Below are 21,497 nucleotides of genomic sequence, written 5' to 3'. Positions count from 1 at the left end.
CTTGAGCACTGCAAGCCTCTGCTGCCTAATCTATAAACCTAGTAACAGCAACTCATACTTCAGCTGCAGTTTGGGGGTATGTTGGGGTCCAACAAGAAAACACTGTTGGATGAATTATGGATATTGCTGGGCTGATGCAAAAGAGCTCATGGCCAGTGAGGGGGAGTTTTCTCAAGAGTAGAACCTTTCTCTTTGGCCACGGATCTGGAAGTGTCCATGGTGGACCTCATTCATCATTTTTTATCCTGTTACAAGGGTGTCACACCTCACCACACCCCTCAGCCTGTTTTTGAGGTAAAGTTGTGAGCTCCTGCCACAGTACATGGGAGCTCACACTCTAACACAGGCATGGCTACCTGATTCTAACAAGCATCAAGAAGATGGCCTGGAAGCTTCCCCCAGCTTCATAGCATGTTTTTGTTTGTTTGTTTTGTTTTTTGTCTAGCCAGTGCCCCAGGGAGGACCTGGAAGTAGCTTAGAATGGGGACTGCTGTCAAATGGAGGGACATACGGACAGTACTGCTCTGAGTGGAGCCCCAGGTATGTGCGGTCTCCCTGGGCCAGCCCAGAATTGGAGAGTCTAGCCTTCCTTGGTTTGGTGCCTTCTCTGAGGCTCTGCACCAGGGGTGTGATTGGAATTTCAAAGCGGGAGGTCACTATGACTCTGACTTTTCCAACCACCTCACTTGCCAGGTTAGAACAGGGAGGACACAGAAGAGCGGTGGCCTAGTTATGATCCCAGGTTTTAACGAGGCAGGGCCAGCATCTGAACCCAGGCCTCCACAGCAGGATTTGTCTGCAAGCACCTACTCTGGTGTCTGTTTCTGAGGCAAAGCCGTCGGTGAACAGCTGGTGCTTTCGTTCTTTCTTCTGTAGGCACCCTGGCACCCTGATCCTGTAGCCATTACACGGCTACGGGGGAACCTTGGGGCGTCCCCCAAGAATCCTAGACTCCCTTGGTGCCTTCATCTTGCTTTTCATCAAGAGTTTGCTGACACAGACATGACAAGGCTACCCACTCATTTTCAGAGCAAGCTCGGAAGGCTATGGAGTGTACAAATCACGGTCTCAAATGGAGGACCTTGGACTTGTGACATGCAATGGAAGAGCAGATGATCCAATCTAGCTAAAAATGATTTATGTTCATTCCTTTTGTGATTTTTTTGTTTGTAGCTTGTGTCTACAAAGAGTTAAAACTCTTAAAATCGTATTTATGGAAGAATGACAACCTATAACTATCAGAAAATTATAAGAAAATAACAAATCACAACAAAGCACATGTAAATTGGACAGGAAGTTAAGATACCAAAAACACTACAGTATCAACTAGCCTACAGCATTTCTATAGTTTAGTCACACATGCATATAGAAGCTTCCTGGTAGCCAAGAAGAAAAGAGATGACATCCACTGTAGAGTAATATAGCCAGAAGGAATGAAGTTCCTTGCAAGGGCAGGAAAAATGGAGGAGAGAATCTGTGACTTCAATGGCATCCTGTTAGCAGATGTGCTAACTGATTTTTGTCAACAGAAGACCATGACTCAGCAAAAGCTATTCTTTAAGGGGTCAAATCCTTCTTTTGACTTAGGCAGAGGAGGAACCCTCTCAAAGCAGGCCAAGTATGGAGAAGGCTGGGAAATGTCACGGCACGACACCACAGTTAGCAGGGTGGCTGTATACAGTATCAGCCAAACTAGGACGCTTCTGAGGTAAAAGGGGCTCTACTAATAATTACGGGGAAACCACAGGAATCAACTCAGCCTATCTCAGGCAAATGAGGACGGACGGTTACCCCAGTCACCCTGTGATGGAAACAAGACACTAATGCTGTCTCTGGGAGTCTGCTAGCAACTCTGGACCTTTGCTATTTGGACTGAAATTGCATTACGGGTTCCTAGAGACTACTGTCCAGCCCAGTCCCTTCAGCTGACTGACGAGGAGACTGAGGGCTGGAGAGATGATAGGATTTGCTCTCATAACCACATCACAGCTGTGAAACAGCGGGGCAACCCTGTGTTTCTAGAGACCACAGAAGGCTGCTGTCCTGCCCCTGTCAACAATATTCTCTATGGCTCTGCACGGATGGGTCCTGCAGCCCACGGCTCCCTCCCTCAGGAGTCACAGGTACAGCCCAGGGACATTGCTGTGTCCACAGTGAGGAGATTCAAGGACTGTCTGGAGTCTGAGTTGCATCACTGGCCTTTCAGTTTGCGTTCGAGCTTTGCTGTGGCTGCTGGGTAGGAGAGATGGGGAGCCTGCCAAGGTGGGGGAACACATCTTGGTGCTACTGGCCCACCTCACTTATCCAAATCATGGTATGCAGAAGGGCAAAACCATCTAAATTCAGACCAAGTGGACACTGTGTGTGTGATCTCTGGGCTTGGCTGTGCCTCTGGGCCTGGCCACACCTGCATGTGTGCCAGGGAGGTGCAGGGAGGACTTTGGGTGCTGCATGTGGGTAACAAAGGGTAACTGTACTTACCGTTCCTATTGATTTTCTCAGGAAAGACTCTCAAAGCACCCCCAAACACTAGCTCATGCTAAGTGGAGCTTCTTCCAGTGCAGTGATGGGCTCTGTGGCATGACTTGGCGGTAAGATGGTCTGAGTGGAGCCAGCTGGCCAAGGAGGACTCTACATTGCATATCTTGAGGTGCTCCCTTTGCAGAGCTACCAGTTCCCCAGGGCCAGGTGGGAAATGCACAAGAGTTGGGGCTCAGGGCAATTCCAGGGCCAGGCAGCAGGGGCGGGGCACCAGAAGGAGACAGGTGACTATTGTATCATCAGGTGACTCACTGTCCCAAACTGCCTGCAAGGAGTCATTGTTTAGCCTCTGAGCTGTGCCTGGCATTTCTCCATGGAGGAGCCATACGGCCCCTCCTGTCAGCCACCAAAGCATAGAGAGGCCTGTGAGCCCCAGGCCAGCCCTTTGTTCAGCAGACATCGGGGTAGAGATGACCAGCTGACCCCTGGACTAGTGCTTTATGCCACCCTGCTCTGCCATGGTAGCATGACAGGTGGGAGGTGCTTGACACAAAGGGCCCAAGGAAGGACAGCTGCGGATGTGGATGCTGGTAAAACCTAAGTCCTCAGTCTTGGACAACAGTAGAATTTAGGAACAGTGCAAAGAGGTGCTGACTAGTTTCAACTCCTTCAGGAGGACCATACTATCTAATGGGATCATGCCATTAGGAACATAGCTCTTTCCTACTTTGCATAGTTCTGAGAGTATGTGTAAAATTTTAATATAAGCCCAAAGTGACAGAAAAATCTCTCTTCCAGGGATTAGTGGGGGCACCTATAAAAATCACCAGAGAAATGGAATCAGAGCTTCAGGATAAGAACAGCTATCCTCTGGTGGTGGTTGTAGAATTGCCACAGGGACCCTACTGCCTGTCGCTGAGGCCACAGACCCTAGACAAGTCTAGTTATATTTTATACAATAAAATATAAAACATAAAACCAACTTACAAGAAGAAGAATTTGAGCTTCACTGCCCACTGGTTAATATATGACTATTTTCTTTCCTTTCTAGAAGTTTCCATAGGCCTCATCACTGGAACAGTTCAATAGGGAAGAGAGCAGAGCTTGCTGGTGCTGGAGTCACAAAAACCTTGGGGCAGTGGTGAGTGAGGAAGGAGCCAAGAGGTTCAAGGTGAAGTGGCTTGAAGCACCTTCACATCCACGGGTTGGAGCACATGGCCTGTGTCCACGGTGGATGTCTTTTACCTGGGGAGGTGGGAATTGGGCCCTATCAGATGGGCAGTGCCACCAGTCCTGACAGGAGGCTAGCTAGAATGTGCTCCAGGCTCTGGCTGAAGCTTGGGCCATGAGGCAAGTGAGTCAAGGCTGAGGCAAGATGGGAACAAAGGCTGCTAGGTGAGAGGTTACAACACGTGCAAAGTACAGAAGGCTGGAATGAGATGACAGGGCTCCGGCACCCAGAGGGTCCAGGTGACAGCCCTATGCTGTGTTGGTGTTTCTGGGCACTGAGAGGTGCTTCCACACATTCTTGCCTGTGCCCCAAACTGCAAAGGCTCACCTGTGCCAAGTACACTCTCTAATAGACCTGTGGTCATGATTAAGGAAGCAGGGAGAGGCACAACTGTCTGCATGGGATGGTCAAAGGCAGATTGTTGGGCAGGACCAGGCTTTTGGGGCTGCTGGCCCTGCTCAACTTTGGCACTCACCCAGGCTCCCAAGGTCTCAGCTGGAAGGAAAAAGTTCTCTTTTAACACAGTAAGCCAAATAGTACTGCTTCCCTGAGAAGCTTGGATGTCTTATACTTCAGTGGAGCCTGGTCTGTACCGTAGAAGTGCATCAGCACCCTCCTGGTGAACTTCTCCGCCATGCATAGCACTGACCAGAACTTACTCATCTTTGCATTCCCAGTGCCTGATACAATACAATTTAAAATATTTTTAAAGCCCTAAACTCAGAACCTACTGTATGCTCAGATAGGAAAGGCAAAGGAAGATCTGAACACAAGTGCAGGCCATGTCTAAGAAACCCCGTGGGTGCTACTCTCGGTCAGGGTGGTCCAGGTAGGTTCTGCTTTCATCCTGGCCTTCCAGGTCCTTCAGAAAATCCTCCCTGTTTTTGGCCACCTGCACTTGCACTCAACACTCCCCCGTGTGTGATTCATCACCCCACAGGGTCACGTTAACTGTCGTTTGGATCCTCAATGTTCCCCAAAGGTCCATGTATTGAAGGTTTGGCTTTTACTTGGCACCATTGGAAGGTAGTAGAAACTTTAGGAGGTGGGCTAGTGGGAGGTCCTGACCTTTTGGTGTGCTCTCAGAGAGTACTGTAAGGCTTTGGTCCTTCTGTTTTTCTCTTTCTCTGCTTCCTGGCCACCACGAGGTAAGTACTCCATTACCCACTCTTGCTATAGCATACTGTCTCATTACAGACCCAAAAGCAAAAAGATCAACTTATGATGATGGACCATGTCCATAAACTGTAAGCCAAAAGAAACTCTTCCTCTTTTTAAAATTGACTGTCTCAGATATTTTATTGCAGTGACATAAACCTGACTTATGCATTAACTTTAGGGCTGAACTTTGTGAAGAACAGTTAAGAGTGGATTATGTGCTATCTGGGGGAAGTGATCTTAAATAATTTCCCTTGGATGACTGATTTCTGGGTTCCCACTTCTCCTTTTTACTTTCTACTCAACCCTAAGACCAAGGCAGGATTTAGCATTTCTGCACATTGGTTAAAAATAAAGCACCTTTCATTCATAAAGGAGCAATCCTAAGTAAGTTTTACCCAGCTGGAGTTTGTCTTCTGTTAGAGTCCCGAAGGATCAATGAGAAATTTATGTCACTAGAGAGGATAACATCTCTGGAAGTGAAATAATCAGGGACACATTTCACAGTGGGGACCAAGCAATGGCACAGTTGAGATTCCACTCTGTCAGACTTGCAGAGGCCCAGACTTACCCCTGTTTACTTGCGGCTGTTATAACTCGGGTGAGGATGGTGTCAGCCAAGGCTCTATATGTGGACTGAACAACTGAACTCTTACTGTGTTATTTGCATAAAACAGCCCACATATTCTTCACTATAATCAGACAGGGACCATTATCATTCCCATATTATAGATGAGGAAACAGAGGCACAAAATCACAGAGATGCTAGTAGCAGAGCCAGAACCTGAATCATCAGGTGATGTAGCCAGTGGAGACCTAGGCAACTGGGGCCATGCAAGGTTAGCAGACAGAACTCATATTTGAAGCAAAGTCCTAACCAGATGAGTAACTAAATGCTGTTCTTAGCAGGTCTGCCTTTCTATCATCAAGTTGGCCTCATTGTGAATATTTCCTTTCTTCACCTGGAAAAGTATCCACAGTGTTTAAGTGATGCCCCCATCAAGACTGAAAATGGACTGAGGTCAGCAATGGTCATCTCACCTCAACCAGGGCCTGGTGTGAAGCCTAGACATTTGTGATCAACTTGTCTACCAAGTTTTCCACTGCCATACCTCTGCTTATCTAGCCATTTATGAGGCTTGTTGTTTATTTAGACTATTTTCCCCCATAAGGATTAAAAGAGACTTCTAGATACTGAAAACTCAGGGTATGTCTGTGAACTCTACCTACGTACCTTCAGTGGTCCAGTAAGTTCTTATAGGTAGGTGATAGAGTTTGAGGAAGATCAAAACCTGAAGTGAGAGTTGGGCAGGCTGGACACCTGTCTTCTGTGTTCTGCCTGTGTCTATCAATGCTGCCCAAGAAAGACTCAGATTCCACAGTGGACCTCTTGCTTGTCATTTCCTGCAGGCTTCTAGCTATTCCTTTGATGTCATTTTGTTTTGGTACAAGAGATAGTGGCACAAAAAGTAGCACCTATCTACAGCCTTCCTAGGTAGTGAAGGCTCTCCTGTCTACTATGAAGGGCAGTTTAAGAACACACTATAACACTTACTCTCCTCTGCTCTAATCTCCTCTTCCCTCCCCTCCCCTCCCTTCCCCTCTCCTCCCCTTCGCTCCTCTCCTCTCTCCTCTCCTCTCCTCTCCTCTCCTCTCCTCTCCTCTCCTCTCCCCTCCTCTCCTCTCCCCTCCCCTCCCCTCCTCTCCTCTCTTCTCTTATCTCCCCCCCCACATACATTAGGCTATCTACTATCAAAGAAAAGAACCTGAAGAAACTGGTAAGGATGTGGAGAAAATCTGAAATCCTTGCGCACAGTTGGTAGGAATATAAACTGGTTCAGCCTCTGTGGGAAACTCTAAAAATTAAAAATAGAATCACTATATGATCTGGCAATTCCTCTTCTAGGTACATACTTGAAATAATTGAAAGCAAGGCCTCAAAGAGATGTTTGCACACCCATGCTCATATTCACAGCAGCCAAAAGGTAGAACAACACAGATGTCCATCAAGGGATGAATAAATGAAATACAGTCTATTTACACAACAAAATGTTATTTAGCCTTACAAAGGAAGCAAATTCAGACACATATGACAACACTGGTGAATTCTGAGGGTCTTCTGCTAAGCGAAACAAGCCAGTCACAAGAGAACAAATACTATATGAGTGTACTTGCACAAGATGCCTCCACCAGTCACATTAATCAAGGCAGGGGAGAGACTGGTGGTTTGCAGGCACTGTGGGGAGGGAGGAAAGGGTGCTTAATAGGAGCAGAGTTTCAGTTTTGCAAAATAAAGAGTTCTGGAAACTCTGTAGCCATACACCAGGGTGAATATATTTAACACTTCAAATGGTTGGTAAGGCAAATTTTATGTGCATCTTACTGCAACTTTTAAAAATGTCAAAAGTTTAATAGAGACTTTAAGAAGAGTTACCTACATGGTCGACAAGCATATGTCCAGCAGTATTTTTCCCTGCTTTCTTGTAGGAGATTTAGTTTTAGGTTTTACATTTAATCCATTTTAAGTTGATTTTTCATGTATGGTGTAAGATAGTGATTCAATTTCATCTTTGGCATGTGGATATCCAGTTTCCCAGAACCATTTGTTGAAGAGACCATCCTTTCTTCATTGCATCTTCTAGGCCTCTTGTTGAAGATGAGCCGAAGATACGTGAAATGAATTCGTTTCTGGGTTCTCTGTTCTGCTTCATTGGCCTATACGTCAGTCTTTATACCAGAAGCATACTGTTTTTATTACTGTAGATTTGTCATATAATGCGAAATGAGGAAATGTGATGCTCCCAGCTTTGTTGTTCTTTTTTAAGGACTGATTTGGCTACTAACACTTTTGTGGTTCTATATGAACAGTAAAATTGGTCTTCTTTCCACTTTATAGTGACTGCGTGAAACCTGTAGATTGTTTTAGATAGTATTGACATTTTAACAACTATTAACTTTTCCAATCTCAGAGTACAACCTATCGTTACATTTGGTTCTTAATTTCTTTCATCAGTGTTTTGTGGTTTTCAGTACAGTTTTTCACTTCTTTAGTTTATTCCTAAGTGTTATATTGTTTTTAGTACTATTACATATGGCATTACTTTCATTTCCTTTTCAGATAATTCATTTTGCGTGTATAGAAAAGCAAATAATTTTTGTATATTGATTTTGTGGCCTGCAGTTTACTAAATTTGTTCTAACAGTTTTTAAAATGGCACCTTTATTGTTTTCTATATATAGTATCATGTTGTTTACAAACAGAAAATTCTATATACAATATCATGTTGTTTATAAAAAGGGAAATTTTTCCTTTCCAATTTGGATGGCTTAAATTTTTATTTTTGCCTAATTGCTCTAGCTAAGATGACCGGAAAGTGGTAAGAGTGGACAGCCTTGTCTTTTCCTGATCTTAGAGAAAAACCTACAAGTGTTCACTACTGAGTAAGATACAGAGAGTACGAGACAAGAAAAAATCTTATTTGCTCATATATGTATTCTTTTTAATATACTGATAAATTTGCTTGGTAGTGTTCTATTGAGGATCTTTGTATTTATATTCATCAAGGATATCAGCCTGTAGGGCATGTGTGTGTGCGCATGTGTATGTGAGATATTTTTGTTCGGCTTTGGTATTAGAGAAATGCTGACATCATGAAATGAATTTAGAGGTACACCTTCTTATTCATTTTTTTTTGGAATCTGTCCAGAAGGATGCATATTAATACTTTATGTGTTTGATCAAATTCAACAGTGAAGTCATCCACTCAGGGTCTTTTGTCAACTAGAAGGTTTTTTTTTTTGTTTTTTTTTTTTTTTTGAGACGGAGTCTCACTATGCGGTTCAGGCTGGCCTTGAGCTCACTTTGTAGCCCAGGCTGGTCTCGAACTTGCAAAGATCCTCCCACCTCAGCCTCCCGAGTGCCGGGATTACAGGCGTGAGCCACCACGCCCAGTTACTACTACTAGAAGGTTTTTGATTATTCCACACTAGTTACAGGTCTGTTCAGACTTTTATTTTTTCCTGATAATAAGTAAGGTAAAGTGTATTTGTCTAGGAATTTATTATTTTCTTTTATTCAGGTTTTTGGCATGTAACTGTTCTTAGTAATGTCTTACAATCTTTTTATTTCTGTTGCATCAGTTGTAATGTTTCCTCTTTAATTTCCAATGTTATTTATTTGAGTCATCTCTTTTTTAGTGGGTTTTGGTAAGGTTTATCAATTTTATTTTTTAAAAAACAAATTCTGGCTTTCATTGTTTTTTCCACTATTTTTCTATTTTATATTCCTTGTTATTTCCTTCCCTCTGCTAACTGTGGGCTTAGTTTGTTATTCTTTTTCTAGCTCCTAAGGGTATAAAGTTAAGTTGTTTAAAAGTGTAATATCCTTTTCTTTGTCTCACTATGTAGTCAGGGTTGGCCGTGAACTTGTAGCAATGTCCCTGTCTCTGCCTCCCAAGTGCTGGAATTATAGGCATGTGCCACCCTGCCTAGCTTTCTTCTTTTTTTATGTGGGGATTTGTCACCATGAATTTCCCTCTTAGAACAACTTTTACTGAATTCATTAAGTTTTGGTAAATTGTACTTTTATTTGTTTTGAGTAATTTTCAAATTTTCTTTTTGATTTTTTTCCTTAGATCAATGGTTGAATGTATTCTTTAATTTGTGAATTTTCCAATTTTCCTTCTGCTATTGAGTACTAGTTTCTCCCCACTATGATAAAAAAAAATTTAGCATGATTTAAACCTTCTCAAATTTGTTAGGACTAATTTTGTAATCTAACATATGATCTATCCTGGAGGGTGATTCAAGTGCATTTGAAAAGAATGAATATTTTGCTGCTATTGGGTAGAATGTTTTATATTACATGCATTAGGCCAGATTGGTCTCTACCATTAAGTCTTGTTTCTTTAGTGATCTCCTGCCTGGATAGTCTACCCATAACTGAAATTGAAGTATTGAAAAATTCAGAGATGTTCAACATGATTACTCATTAGTGAAATGTAAATGAAATTTACTACCCAGTCACAAAAACAGCTAACACAAAACAGAGAAAATAATACCATGGATCAGAAGGAGCAACTGGCCAATTATATACCCACCCCTTGACCCAGAAATTCTGCTTCTAACAATGTATCCTACAGAAATGCATTGTGTTTGTTTGCAAAAAAACACTAACAAGAACGTTCATGGCAGCTTTATTCAATAGCAAAAAAGTGGAAATGACCCAAGTTTCCCAACAAAAAATAAGACAGATAAACAAATGGCAGTATGAACACTTAAAAGTTATTTTACGATAATAAAAAACAAAGTGCTGCTACAGACAAAAATATGAGTGTTATGATAATAAGCAAGGAATTCGGATACAACAGACCCATGTTGCATGATACCATTCAGTTTAAACACAGGCACAATCTATTTTTATGATCATAGAAACCAGACTAGTGGTTAACTCGGGTGAGGCAAATGGGTGTTCACTAGGAAGCAGCATTCTGAGGTGATAGAAATGTCCTAATTGTCATATAGTTACATATACGTTACATGTGTGTATACATATGTACAGTTACACCCTGGTTCATGAATGCTTCTGTTCGCAAACAATTCAATTCTCTTGCAAAGCATTTGATAAAATTTTGCTTCTGTTCACAAACTCCACACTGGGAGACAAACACAACACAGCCATCTTGTCCACACCATCATAAATGCAGCCATCTTCCTCAAAATCAGAAAACAAATTAAGTTCATGATCTGAGACACCACTGTATATGTGTATATGTACACACATCCATGCATGTATGTATATATACACACATACATAAAAACACTCCTGGTATACTCTTCTGCTTTATTACACCATTGTATGCATGGTACACCTCAATTTTTCAAAAGTCATGGACTTTGCTCTTGAAAAATACAAAACTTGTGAGGAGAAAGACAGAAATGAAAACAAACATTAGGTTGTAGAAGGTGCCATGATAGAAATAGGCTCCAAGCACAGGTTGAAAGGGGCTGCTGCTGGGAGCCTATAGCAACTTCTCCAGGGAAACTTTAAAAACAGGGATCCTGGGCTCTGAAGGGCGAATGGGAGGCCCCAAGTAGGGGAGCAGTGTGAGGAAAGCAGGAAGATGATGGAGACACCCAGAATGTGAATGAAGGCAAGGGGTTCAGTGTGGTTAGTGTCAGGCTCAGGAGTGGGGGTGAAGCCAAAGGCATGAATCAAATCAGAATTTGGATCTCTTTATTTAAAGAAGCTCCCCACAAATGTTCACTAAGTGAATGAACAAGTCTTCTCATTGTCATGATTACTCCACTATCCAGCTGCGACTGGATGGCAGCGAGTAACTGATGAGATACCATGTTTCCCCGAACATTATACCTAGTTAGAAAATAATCAGGCTTAAATACTGGAGATCAAAAGTGCCAGGGCCAATCAACTCACTTTAGTCTTTCCTGCCTTAGAGCATAATCATTGGGCGAGAGAATGATAATGGAAGATAAGGCAGGGACAGGCTATTTGGGGCTGGCATTTTTGATTTTTGTTCTCAAGCCTGATTATTTTCTAGCTAGGTCTTATTTTGGGGGAAAGAGGAGTATGGTACTGATAAGATCATGAAGTCTGTTTCTTCTAAAATTGTTAGTTTCCCAAAGGTCTGGTGTCTTCTAAGACCCTGAATTCCAAAGCATCCTTAGTGGGTCTCTACTATGCTCAGGCAGTTTTTGCATTTACCTTTCCCCCCAACTTGCATTCACTTCATTCCACAAATATATATATATATTTTTACATATTTGATGGTTCTGGAAATTATAGAATCATCTTCAAGTAATCCATATATAACTTGCTATTATCTGATCTGTAAGCCTGAGACATTGTCTATTTACATCCTGTGATGAACAATAAAATGTGTACTTTCCCTTCTTTCCATCCTATATATATCCATCCTAGCTATATATCACTACTTCTGGTGCTTGCAAGGCGGTCATGAGTTTGATCCCCGGTACCGATAAAACGTTAGCCACTGCTTGCAAAATGTTAGCACCTGCTTGCAAGGCAGGTGCTTATGCCGCTGAGCTAAATCCCCAGCCCCAGATTTTCTTGATTTTAACTTCTATGTCACCAAGCTGTTCTTCATGCATATCCATTGTGTATGTTCATGTAACTACTAAATTTTTCTCAGAAATTAAATTTTAAATTTTCTATAATTTTTTTCCTGTTCTCTGATTGTTCCATCTTCCTAGCAACCTATTTCTGTCTATAAAATGGAATAACCTATCAGTTATTAATGATAATTTATTTAGGGGTTTTCTAGTATTTGAACTGTGTTTCTATTGGAATGAGTTCTATCTTTTCTTCCATTTTCAAACTCCTATTCCTGCTACTGCCTTTCTTCCATTGGCTGCTGATTCTGGTTGCCTGCACATATGTATGACAGAGGGTGTATGTTGTAAATTAGTATCTGTGTGATGCTATAGGTTTGAGTTTCTATAAAAAGTGAACTTAGACAAGTCAGAAGTTTATTATTGTAATAGTCTGGGCATAAACGGCTGAGGCTGATATTGTGACTTCCCAGGATGGGCATCTTTGATCTTGTTCTTGTCATTTACAGCACATAGTTCCCATTTCCACCATCATGTCCACAAAGAAAAGGTGGGAAAGACTAGGAGTCATACCTGTCATTTCAGTTCACACCAGCACACGATTACACCTAACTGCGAGGATGGCTAAGAAATGTGGTCTTTATCTGGGTAGCCATGTACCCTGCTAACACTTCCATCACTATGGAAGAACAAAAAAAGGGTACTGGTGAGGCAGCCAAGTCCATAAGGGATCCTTTGAGATGTTTGTTCTGTTTCCTGACAGGTTCTGCATGGAATGGGATGGGATTCTTTGTAAGAGGTAAGGCATGGACAGAAAGACTCCCAGTATGCATGGGAAATCAGCATGGGACCTCCGCCACTGCCAAGAGATGGTCTCCATACATGAGATGGCGCTGCAAGCATTCTGTGCTCACTCCCTGCCCCACGCTGAGTCTATGGGAAATGGATGAAACCTCTTCACGCAGCCTCTGTCAGACTGGCCCTCTGGTGGAAGTTAGAAAACATTTTCTGGGTTTGGGCTGTCCCTAGCTGTTTGCCTCTTCCTGTAGGAAGCAAGGAGAGGGATCAGACAGTTCCTGGTTCTCTGAAGGGGTCTTCAGGGAAGAATTCTGGCAGCTGGTCTTGCTCTTCACTTTGCTGCTCTCAGTGTGACCTATGCTTGAATTTTGTGGGATAAAAGTCATTGACTTTTAGGGCCTGGCTGTAGGGTTCTCTGATCTGATCCTCTGTCTATACAATCTCATGGGTGTCCTAGTTTCCTAACATTTATGAGCATTTCTGGTCCATGGATGGCTTCCCATCTTGTTTTTCAGAGCTACTGTAATGTCATTTTTCTAACAAAGCCTTTCTCTATCACCATAATGACTTCTAAGGATGAGATGGAGGCAGACATTTATGCTCTAGCAGTGCAGAAATCATACTTCTCTGAGAGGCTGGTGCCCTTTCCAGAATTCTGGAAAATGGGAGGATAGGTCCTTCCAACTGAGGGGCAGAATCTCTGACCTCCATAGTGTCTGCCCCTTGGACAGTGCTTTTGATACCATAAATCAGGGCCCAGTGGAGGCTGAGCAGTGAACTCCCAGTACTCTGCCAGCCACAGGAACTGAGAGCCAGCACACTGTGTACACTAAGCCAGCACACCGTGCTGGGAGAAGGCGGTCCTGCCTACCCTACTAGAGACTGCCCAAGAAATGAATCTGACCCCATAATGAGTTCCTAAGACCTTTTTCTCCCCACTAGTTAAGGCCTCACAAGCATGGCTCCCAAAATCTCTTTTACAGACCATTGCTGTATCTCTAGCTGACTTCTCCCATCCTCTTTCCCAGTCTGTATAAGCTGCAAAATTCTTAGAACATGAGCCATTCCCATTGCCTAAAATGCTCTTTTCTTCCTGAATGTGTGACATATCTCTTAGTGTCCTTCAGACTCACCTACAGCAATTAATTTTGTGTATCAATTTAGTTGGACACCGGGCCCAGATATTTGATCATACATTATTCTAGTAGTTTCTGTGAAGATGCATTTTAGATGAGATTAACATTTAAATACATAGAAGGACTTCCGGGAGAACATGGTGGATAGATAGCAGCAGCTACGGAGGCTCTCTGAGATACCCCGCTTAGAGTCCAGGAATGGTGCAGTACAAGGAGTCCTAAGCAAGGGGAGATATACCCTGCTGACCCAGGAATGAACTAAGCTAAGAGAAACCAACTGGAAATGCAATCCTGGTACTATAACAGGAACAGATAAAATCTCAGTGTGGAAGCTAGAACCCGGGCCACTGGAAGCAGCGATTTGAATTTCCTGCTGCCACTGCTGCGCCCAAATCAGCACGGCAGGGAGAGACGCGCGAAAACTCTGATAGTGGAAATCGGTGAATGGAGTTGAGAGTGGGACTGGCAGGGAGCCCTGCATCAACCTGCGGTGAGTGAGCAGAACGGGGACCCTTCCATAGAGTAAGAGGCTCCAGCAAAGGACATACTGGGATGGGGCAGACTTGCTGGAACAGGATGCTGCAGTGACTTTAGTCACATATTCCCCTCTCAAGCAGGATTGGTGGGGAGTGCCTGACCTGGGTGACACCGCTGACTAAGACCCAGTATTCTAGCCCAAACTAGGTCCCAGCGCCTGGAGGTGCACCCTAGCAGTGAAGCCTTCAGTAGGTTGACCTGGAGGGGCGGGCCCAGCAGAGGCTGCCCAGGTCTGTGTCTCCTAGTACACTGCAGTGGGCGGGAACACTTAACCGGCGCAATTCAAACAAACTGTAACAGACAAAGAGAAAAAAACTGGGCCTCCTATATTCACTTGTATAGAAGGAACAAAACGTATGGGAAGAGGAAGCAACAAGAAAGGGTCCTCAGTCCCCAATCCTGAGAACACTGATCCAGGAAAGGGAAATGCAAAGGAGGACAGAAAACATGCAATATCAGACACGGCACCAATAGTCATAAAGTGATATCTCCAGAGCCTCATAGACGAGTTTAACAATGAAGTATTTAATAAAATAAAGCAAGATATAAGTAGAATAGTTAGAGAAATGCTAAGCACCGCCCAAGAAAAAACAGATGGTGGAATGGAAGAACAGAAAAAAAGGGGAGAATTGTTTGATGGAGAAAATAGAGAAAACATAGAATACATGAAGCAGGTTCAAAGAGATTACCAGGGAACTAAGAACTCTATTGAAAGCTGGCATAACAGCTTGAAAGAACCTAAGGATAGATTATCTGAACTGGCGGGCAGATTTGTAATGTGGGAGCATGAAATGAAAAAACTTCTTAAAAATAACAAGAAAACAAACAGCAATAATACAAAGGCTAGAAGATGATAAGAGGATCTATAACTTAAGAATTAAGAACATAAAAGAAGAAGTAGGGACACAAACATATGAAGTACAAAAAAGCTATTCACAGAAATAATCCAAGAGAATTTCCCTAATTTAGCAAAAGGTAAAGATACTAAGATTTTTAAGGCATACAGGACCCCAGCCACCTACAACCCAAACAGAGCTACACCCAGGCATATAATAATCAAAATTCCAGAAATACAATATAAGAACAGAATATTAAAAGCCATCAGAGACAAGAAACAGATTACTTACAAGGGAACACCCATCAGAATTACAGCAGACTTCTCGGCACAAACCATCAAATCACGAAGAGCATGGGGGAAATAATTCAAGCTTTGAAAGATAACAACCTCCAGCCAAGATTGATATATCCTGCACAACTGTTCCTAGAAATTAATAGAAAAAGAAGGTGCTTCCAGGATAAAGAGGAACTAGGGGAATTTGCAACCACCAATTCAACTCTACAGAGAATACTGCAGGATATTCTAAAAAAGGAAAATACCAAGATTCCAGAAACAGTGGCAGAGAGGCCACAATGAATGGAGCAGAAAGTGAAATGAAGAAGACAAACTGACAACTAATGACAGAAAAAGAGCTCAAGAGAAATGAGGCAGAGAAGGCTGGGTGGTAGGAACAGCTATTTTGGAGAAAACAAGACATCATAATAGCTAGTGCTGATTTAGTATCATCTTGTTTTGAAGTCCCATCAAGCTTTTATTCTTCTGTCTCCATTGGTCTTAACAGGTTGTATCTTACTGGATTTTATTATATGTGATAATATAAGCAAAAACTTTTATAGACAAGGAGATTATACAGAAACCATTGTTCATTTTCTGATAGTTGGTTCTAAATGCCTTGTAATACTGTCATTCTCTTGAATGGTTTTACATTGTCTTGATATGTTTGGTGCTACAGTATACGAAGTTATACTCAAAGATTTCAAGGAAAGACACTATGGTAACTACTTTTATGTCAGGATATCTTGTGGTGAAACACTACTTTGCTTAAATGGTTATGCTTTGACCTGAGCTGTTTTGTTGTTATGCCCTCTTTTATCTCAATCTCCTTTTTTTAAAATTATTTACTTTTTATTTTTATCTTTTTAATTAAGGAAAAAAATTAAAAATAGGATACATTATAGTAACCCACTTTGATTTCCTAGTAATTTGATTTGAAACCCTGTATTGCCCTCACCATCTTGTTTTGACTGATTTTCCTCTGTTCTGCTTTGCTTGATAGTACCAAGTTTGAAAGTATAGGCAACAACTGTGAAGACAATAAGAATCATTATGATGCCCATTCTGGTTGACTATTATCTTCTTTTAAAGTTCTGTAATGTCTCCAATGTTTTGGTTTTATTCTTTACTGTTTTGTTCAATTTTATTATAACTGATGATTATAGGCAACTCTTTTTAAGATAGCAAGAGGCAATATGGTAACCATTGTTGATCACCTAGTATTTTGTTTTTACATTATCTATTATGTCCATCCTTTTGATTTGACTGACTCTGTTCTGTTATGTCATATTTGGTTTTACTCTCTTCAAAAAAAAAGTAATAAGAACTGGGGGAGTAATAAACCCAAAATTTGTAATTGTCATTGTACAAAAAAAAGGAAAAGAAAGTGCTCTAAAGGATATAACTGCATATATATTTAAGTGTATAAGATAGATAACTATATTACTGAATTTTATTGGATCACTAAACAAAACTGTTTGCAGTCTCGCTGTTTGAAAGTCCACTTTATATGCTTTAATTTCTAAGATAACAATATGAATCTATCAACTAGTGATTTCCTACTGCTTATTTTTTCTGAAATACTGTATAACTTGTACCAGTTTCTGGTTTTTTTCTTTTTCTCCTTAAATAAAATTAAAAAAACACATTTAAATACATAGACATCCCATAAAACCAAATACTTTCCGTAGTAGGAGTGGGTCATGTGCAATTAGTGGACAGCCCTAATAGAAAAAACTAGTTTTTCCAGAGAAGAAACCAAGTGTGCCAGCATTCTGTCTTTGGATTGTGCAGTTCCCCCTGGTTCTCCAACCTACTGGCCCACTCTGAAGATTTAAAACTTGTCAGCTTCCACAATTGTTTGAGCCAATTCCTTAAGATCAGCCTCCCATACCCTGGGATTGTTTTGAGATCCTGTGTGTTTTAAGTACTTGGCACAATGCTTGGCATATAGTCAGCACTCAAGGTTGCTCTATAGTTTGTCTCTTTGTCATAAGAGACAATTTACCTTTTGTAAACCACCAATCCCTCTACCAGTGTCCACAATGAGAAAAGGAGAGAGGGAGGAAAGGAGGGAGGGAGGGAAGGAGATTGGGAGGGGAGGGAGGGAGGGAGAGGGGGAGAGAGAGAGAGAGAGAGAGAGAGAGAGAGAGAGAGAGAGAGGCAGAATCCTATTGGTTCTCTTTCCCTGGAGAACTCTAACACACCCCAGACACACACCAAGTACAACAGCAGGCTGGCTCTGGCCCCTCTGCCCTGTCCCTGGGCACAGTGCTCCCCCTGAAGGCCTCACACTGTTGTAACTTCTTTGTTTACAGGCTTTTCTCCCACTATGGGGACAGTTTTTTTTTATGACAAGGTTCCTGTCTCTTTTACCTCACAGTTATCACACTGATAGTGCTTAGGAACCAGTGTCCGGCAAGGATGGGGTGATTCGGTGACAACCCAAGGCCTGAGCTGTTGGCCTAGGGGAATCATTGTGGGTGGAGGAAAGACGGTTCCAGTCAACCTTCTTGAAAGGGATCTCATAAGAAAGGCTAGAGGGAGACAGAATATTTGGGTCCACTGATGACAATGCAACAGCTGCCTAAGCCACGAGTCCAGGGCTCCCTCTGGCATCACTCAGGGCAGCTGAGGAGAGAACATGCTCTTCAAACCCCTCTAGGGAATTTGGCGACATTCAGTAAATTCCAAACCCCATTTTCTGGTCAGGAATTCTCACTTCAGGTTCTGACCTAGGCTTTCCTTTTGTGACAGCCTCTGAGCTCTCAAAGTCCTTGGGGAGCCACTGTCTGTGTCCCCCAGAGGTGTAGTTCCCAGGCTGCTGAACATCACTCTTCGTCCCCATGCACCTTACGCCTTCTCTGAGCAAGAGGAAATTGTCCAGTACAGTAGGATTTCCCAAGGCTGTATTACAAGAAAATATGCTCTTGCAGTCCACACATCATTTTTCCATCCAAAACAGGAGATTTTGAAAATTCTGTCCTGGCAGAAGGCCATGAGGGGGGCACTTGGATCAGAAAGGAACCCTTTGAGAATTACTTTTCAGTGTTTCCCAAAGTTTCAAGCACAGATTGCTAATTGCCCACTACACTGTGCACAAGTGAATGGCTACGGTGAAGAGATAAATGCTGAAGTCAGATGATCACAGCATAACCCCAGTTCTTCTCTAGAACAAGCTCAGCTCAAGTATATTTAATTTAGGAAAAAGGCCAAGAGCAAGAAGAAAAGATAAGCAGCACATTGGCAAAAGGACTGGTGATGTAAGAAAGAAGAATCATGTCTTGTGACACGAGACACACTGCAGAGCAACTGGGACAATAACAAGAGGCACTGACATTGCACAGCAGTGACGGGGTGCCAGGACTCTGCTAAGACTCCAGGCCCATGAATCTCAAAACAATCTTAAGACAGAGGTAATGGTGTTTTCTTTTTTAATGTTTGTTTTATGGACAAGAAAATGGGGTGCACAGCTCATGTGACTGGCCCCAGGGCACATGTCCACTTCTCCGTGGGTGGGAGTCTGGCAGGCAGGTGGCTCCAAGTCTGTGCTGTAACTACCTCCCGTGTAATCCCAAGCAAACAAAAGCTGAGTTTTGTTCAGGCCTGGGGACCCAGAGACCTGGCTTTTCCCTCACCTCGTTGGGCATCCTGGGTCAGTCCTCCCTTAGTCTGTGCTGGAAAACAGGCTATAAACTGAAGGGGGTCCTGGTTGCCTTTCCCACCCTGACATTCAGGATGCTTCTTTTCCCTAGCTTGGGTCTACCAGCTACCTGAGGCCCCATTCATCCCAGCATGCCTGACTCTGGCTCTGAAGAGCCTCCTGACTAGGTCTGTGGATATGGACACCCCTTATTCCAGGATGACTACAGGGTGAGCCCTCACCTCACCTTCCTGCTGGTTTGTCTAGGTGCCCCCCCATGCCCTTCCTCCACCTTACCAGTCTCTAACCTCCCTCCTTTGATCCCACACTGTCCCCTGTGTTCCCTTCCCATCCTTTCTATCTGCTGGCCTTGGTTCAAGCCCAACCCTTGGCCCTGATGCCCAGTCTCCTTTTTTCCCTTTTTGTCCAGTCAGATTCTACTGTCTCCACTGTCTGTATCTCCCTAGGACCTCTGCTGTCCCACACACAACCAACTCCCCTTTCTCTAGTGTGGGTTTCCCCTCTATCTCAGATAGTACTAATGATACCAAGAATGATGCCACTTAACACTCGTGCAGCGGCTATGGCTCATGCAATGTTTTCATAGTCCTTATCTTCTTTCATGCTACCAGGGTCATCCTGCAGACAGCCTGTTATTTATGGCTCTCTCTGCTCTGCTGACTATAAGCACATTGTCTGGGCAGCACTTCCCGACCGAGGAGTGCCTCAAACACTCTCTGGGAAGGGCCTTATCATTTTATCATGCAGATAAAGGAACAGAGGTGAAGCGGGGTGGACAAGGCTGACTGAACCGACAGCCGGGCTCTCTCTCCTTTTCAGTCTTGGCTTCCCGAGGACGTCCTGTGCTCCCTGCGTCCTGCTTAGGATCTGACTCAGCTCTGAATCTTCGACCTATCCTCAGCGTGGACAAATACGGTAGCCTGAACTCAGGGATCAGGAGTCTTGTCAATCCTCATAAACTAAGACACAGAGCCATCGGCTGCTGAGGGCCCCCCTCAGCTTCCTCAGAGCCAGGCGCTCTGACCCTCAACTTCCAATGGGTGAGCAGAGCTGGGCCACAAAAGCCCCAAATCCTGGTGATTTTCTTCTCCACCCAGAACCTCAGGAGAGTCTAGACATTTGCTTTTGGCTGGTGTGCTGGTGGCTGTCCCAGCAAGGCAGCAGGTTAACACCTTCTGCCAGGAGGGCTCCAGGAACCTGGAGAAAGGACTCTTGGGGATGTCCTAGGGATTGGCAGTGGAGGGCAGCCAGAAGGGCTGGGTTCTGAGTCAGCGGCTTCAGGGCAAGTGCCCAAGGCCCATCTCCTATGGGCCAAATGGGGCAAACCCTGCTCACCATCACCTGCAGGGACTCCCCACTCCCTTCCCCAGAACCCCAGCTCTTTGTATCATGCCCCTTCTCTCTAGCCATGGGTTTGCCCACAAGATTGGCCCAAGTGTGGGATTTCTGTTTCTTAAACACGATCACATTCCTGTCCTCCTGCCTTGGTCATACACAGTGTCCCCCTTTTGTGGCAATGACGGCCACCACTTTTTTTTTAAACTGAAGCATTATTTTATTTTTAATTAATACATAATACTGTGCACCACAATATCATAACTTACTCTTCTCCAATTGTAACTTGGCGTCAGTTTTCTGATTTCTTCCCATGGTCCCCTTCTCTGACTCTGCTAACCATGAGTCTACTCTCTACTTGCTTGAGATAAGCTATCTAAATATGTGGAGGCTGCCGACTCCTGGTGTGTGATGTGTGGGGGCTGAGCCATTTGTCTTGCACCTCACTCCTGTGGTTTCACACGCCGTCTCCCAGAGACAGGTGCCAGAGTGCAGGTCTGTGTTCTACGAGGGTCATCATGTTCCCTGTGTCTGTCCGGGCTCAGGGGTGTGAGTGAATGAATGAAGGAACGAGTGAACAAATGAAGTTACTATTGTGGAAAACCTGCGTGAAGGACAGTTTTCAGAAGTCACTTTCATCCCTTTCTGCAAAAGGGGGTTAGCATTACTTTCTGAACCCAGAGAATAGGTTAATTTGTTAATGAAGAACATTTCCTAAATTTTGAGTGTCTCTCTTATAAATATAACTCCTTAGATGACATCTAATCATTGTTTTCTTAAAAAAGCACTGTTTTAAAGTATACATATAAGTAATTTTTTAATATATTCATAAGGCTACACAGTCCCCATTCCTGTAATTCTGGAACATTCTTTATCATTCCTAAAAGAAACTCCTGTCTATTAGCAGTTATTCCACATTCTGCTCCCCCCAGCCCCAGGCAGCCATTAATTTGT

At 43.2% G+C, this 21,497-nt stretch overlaps 1 protein-coding gene across 5 annotated transcripts in view; it reads right to left on the bottom strand.

The window, feature by feature from the left end:
* Positions 1–21,497, bottom strand: part of Hivep3 (HIVEP zinc finger 3) — a 433,036-nt gene that overhangs the window by 53,926 nt on the left and 357,613 nt on the right. The window lies entirely within an intron of this gene.

The sequence above is a fragment of the Cavia porcellus genome, unplaced genomic scaffold, assembly GCF_034190915.1.
Source record: "Cavia porcellus strain 051 isolate PalLab524CR breed Dunkin Hartley unplaced genomic scaffold, mCavPor4.1 scaffold_25, whole genome shotgun sequence".
Lineage (NCBI taxonomy): Eukaryota > Metazoa > Chordata > Mammalia > Rodentia > Caviidae > Cavia > Cavia porcellus.
This window is presented reverse-complemented; position numbering and strand designations above follow the sequence as displayed.